This window comes from Cajanus cajan, chromosome 1 (assembly GCF_000230855.2).
Source record: "Cajanus cajan strain Asha chromosome 1, NIPB_CcT2T_4, whole genome shotgun sequence".
Lineage (NCBI taxonomy): Eukaryota > Viridiplantae > Streptophyta > Magnoliopsida > Fabales > Fabaceae > Cajanus > Cajanus cajan.
In genome coordinates, this window is record NC_138517.1 from 12204739 (window position 1) to 12208910 (window position 4172).

Here is a 4172-nt window from a genome sequence, read left to right on the forward strand (position 1 = left end):
GGATTGCTATCAAGAAGATATGGAAGTTCCAGAAGCTGGAAAAAAAGATTATGTTTAAGGATTTTGAGGATTCACTACAAAAATTGAAATGATAATTAAATAAAATTAGCACTTCTATATTTACATTTTAAACAATATAAGACAAGGCAACATGACATAATGAAATCATGGCTAACATCATAACATTATATGAGAACTTTGTGCTTTTTCTTAATTCTCTTTTCTACAAGCCAAAACTATACTAATAAGGTCAAAATCAATATGTAAATACAAGAGGTCAAAGGAATAAAATAGAAGAGTTAACTCACTCGTACACATACCCATAATACAAGTAACTCTTAATTATAACTAATTTAGGATCTAATATGTGATTGACAATTGACTTTCAATTTTAACGAGTATTTATAGTTCAAATCATGGTGTATTTTCTATATTACTACACCACAAAATACAAAAATAAAATATATTTAATTGAATTTTTTTTGTTTCTCTGTTTCCAGTTATTGTGATATCATTTGTTAATTACCTATCATTTCTAATATTGTATATTGAACTATTATGAATTTATACATAGCATAAACTTGGCATATATATATATATATATATATATAATATTTTGAAATTATTTTATATTCCATTTTAATTATTTTAGAATTTTCTCTCTTATATTAGTTTCACTTGGTGTAGATTGAGAAGAAAGGGATGTTAGCCTAGTTAATACCAAAATTACCTCAAGAAAATGTAAAAGAGAAGAGTCTAAGGAGATAACTTTATTGGTTGTTTCTTGTGTGGTTTATATGCTTATGGGCATAGTAGCATGGTACCATAAAAATTATTTTGTTAAGGAACCATCTCATAATTAGAAATTGGAGCGGCATAGTTTCCTTAATCGTCTTTATAGAGGGGCAAAAAAAGATTGCATTTTTCAGGCTTTGTAGAATTTTACAAGAAAAATGGGGTTAGTAGGAACAATAAATGTTCCAAGAAATGAAGCAATGATGTTGTTACATATCTTTACTCACAACCTAAAGTACAGGGTAGTGCAATTTAGTTAATGTAGATCTAAAGAAATAATAAGTAGACAATTTAATAATGTCTTAAGAGTTATAATGAAAGTGAGTCAGAACTATTTGAAGTTTATACCTATCTAGAAGGTCAAGGTGAAAACAAATGGAGATTGTTTGAGGTAAGTTTTTCAATTGTAAGGCTAGTCAAACTTAAAATAAACCTTTTTGAAAAACTAAATATATGGATAAACTTGTGTTGTTTGTAGAAATGTGTTGGAGCACTTGATGGAACACATATTCCGGCAATAGTTTCTTTTGAAGATAGATCTAAATATCATAACAGAAAGAGTGATGTCTCTACAAATGTGTTAGCAACTTGTGGTCTAGATTTGAGATTTATTCATGTGTTACTTGGGTGAGAAGGATCAATGGGAGATTCTTGAGTATTATGAGATGCTTTGCATCCTCAAAATAAACTTGAAATTCCAACTGGTAATATCATGTTCTAGGTTGTAATTTTCATTTTTTTTAAATTGTAAGTAAGTACTTTCTTGTGGATGCGGGATATACTAATGCTACAGGATTCTTAGCACCATATCCAGGGACTAGATATCATCTGAATGAGTGGATTTGAAACACCCCTCAAAATTTCAAAGAGTTATTTAATCTTTGTCATTCAAGTGCACGAAATGCAATAGAAAGGTCTTTTGGAATACTAAAAAAAAGATGGAGTATGTTAAGAACTCCTTCATTTTTTGTTATAAAAACACAAATATGATTTATTAATGCTTGTTTTGTGTTACACGGTTTTATAAGAGATGAGTAACAAATTGATCAACTTTTAGAGGTTCAAGACTTTGAGTTCTTATCTATTGTTGATGAGGAGCTAACCAACCAATGGAGAGAAAAAGTTCAAAACAATGTCATAGACAAGGTTGCAACTATTCAAGTTACTGAGAAGTGGACAAGATTTCAAGATACATTAACAATGTATATGTTTGCTAACTACCAAGTTAGAAGAAACATTGCTTTGGGGGAGTTTTTTCTTTTTTTGATGTAATTTTCTATTGAAGAAAGACTTATTTATGTACTTGATGGACATTTTTGTACTGGGTTGAAGAAAACTTTGCTTGAAATATTGTCTTTTGATAGCTTCCATTTGTTTGCAAAAAAAAAATATTTTCATGATCTAGAATTATGAATTGGATTGGTCAAGTTAATTTTGTGGTTTGTATGTGATATTTTTTATGTGTAGGTTAATAAGTGGTATTGACTTCAATGGAGTCATCCAAAGAGAACTTGAAGGGAAAGTGAAAGAGACAGAAAGGAACAACGAGGAAACGAGAAGTTATTTCTCATGGAATTTAGAGATGTAATGTGTATAGGTTGATGTATTACGAGATCAAAGAAGTTTGGGCAATAAGAGTGATGGAGCTTGGAAAAAGGTAGCATATAATGTTGCAACTATAGTGTTATCTACCAACTTCAAAATCTAGGTCACTTGGGAGAATGTAAAAAATCGTATCAAACTTTGGAGATCATGGTATGGAGTTGTTAGTGATATCCTTAGTCAAAGTGGATTTGATTGAGATGCACAAAACACATGATTATAGTTGACAATTAAAATTCTTGGAATGAGTATGTCAATGTAAGTAATTTTATATTATTATTATTTAAAGCAATGTAAGTATTATTTTTTCTATTATTAACTTATTTCTTTTGTTTTCAAGGCCCATAAAGAAGCAAGACAATTCCAATTCGAGGTGATTGCAAACTGGGATGATATAGTGAACTTGTATGCTAAATACAGAGCCATTGGACATGGAGCTGAGACTACTATGGATGTTGATGAAGTCATGAGCAGAGAAAAAAAAATGAAGGGGAATTAGGTTTAGAGGGTGCTAGTGATACCATATATTTAGATGAACTTGGCTCTACTACACAAAGAAGGGGTCAATCTCCAGCTTCTACTAGCACACAATCCTAGAGGGGAAAGATAGGAGAAAAAGATGGAATAGCTAATTTGTTGAAAGAAGTGGCTAGATCATTAAAGCATCTTGTTCAAACATTTGATATTGCGATTAATAAAGATGTTTTTATTCAAGAAGTGTTAGCTGAAGCAACTTTGATACCAAACCTTAATCAACATCAATGAGTCAAAGTTGTAAAAAGGTTATCTGACACTCCAAAATAGTTAGTTATTGTGAAAGTTCTTCCAATTGAGAAAAAGACGGCTTATGTTTTAACACATATTTCTTGATGTAATCTTTTTTCATAACTTCTTAATTTTAATTAATTTGATTAGTTGTTGCAAGTTAACTTTCTATCTTTTTTCATGTATTTTGTATGTTTTAGGTTTGAAGATTTTATGTATTTCATGAATACTTAGATGTTACCATTAGGTTAATTACCTTATAAATTTTATAATTAGCTTACACAGTTGTTGTTTATGGATAATATTTTTGACAACTTTTCTCATTTTTATAATGGGTCACATTTTGACAACCTATTATGCCTTTTTAGTTGTTCATGAATAATGTAGTATAATGGTAACTCTCATTTAGATTTTCCTATTTAGCTTCCTTTTTTGTCTTTATTTTATTGCATTTTTGTTTTAGATTAAAACCTTATTTGAGATGATTATAGTTCTAGTGTTAGTTTAACATACATTTATTGTAGTTTATTATATCTTATATACTTGTGTGAATTTTAAAGTGTGATAACAAAAAAAACCTTGTTACTTGAGTTTTGTTATTTGGTCTTATTATAATTGTTATTTGTTTTTATTTTTTGTAGGCTTTGCTTCTATGAGAAGGTGAAAATCTTTGATCTTGAAGTTTTGATCTTGATATCTTTGACAAACTATCTTTTATTTTTGTTATCTTAATATGGACATAAAATACATTTGGAATTTCATCAGTGTTTGGTTTAAATTCGTATAACTACAAGGAAAATGCTAATTTTTGACAGAAATTTTCGATAGAAAAGGATAAATTTCTAACCGATTTTTTCTTTTTCGACGGATTTAAATCCGTCGAAAAAAGTGGTGTCGGAAAAAAAAAATCCATCAGAAAATTTTGTCAAAAATTATATATTTTTTTTAATTTTAATAAATTTATCAATGTAACAGCCCTCATATGTGGCTTCTCAAGAGTTCTATTTCAC

The 4172-nt window shown here is 29.0% G+C and overlaps 1 pseudogene; it reads left to right on the top strand.

Annotated features, from left to right (window-relative positions):
- Positions 1-760: 760 nt before the first annotated feature.
- Positions 761-2896, top strand: LOC109803721 (uncharacterized; annotated as a pseudogene).
- The last annotated feature ends 1276 nt before the right edge of the window (positions 2897-4172 follow it).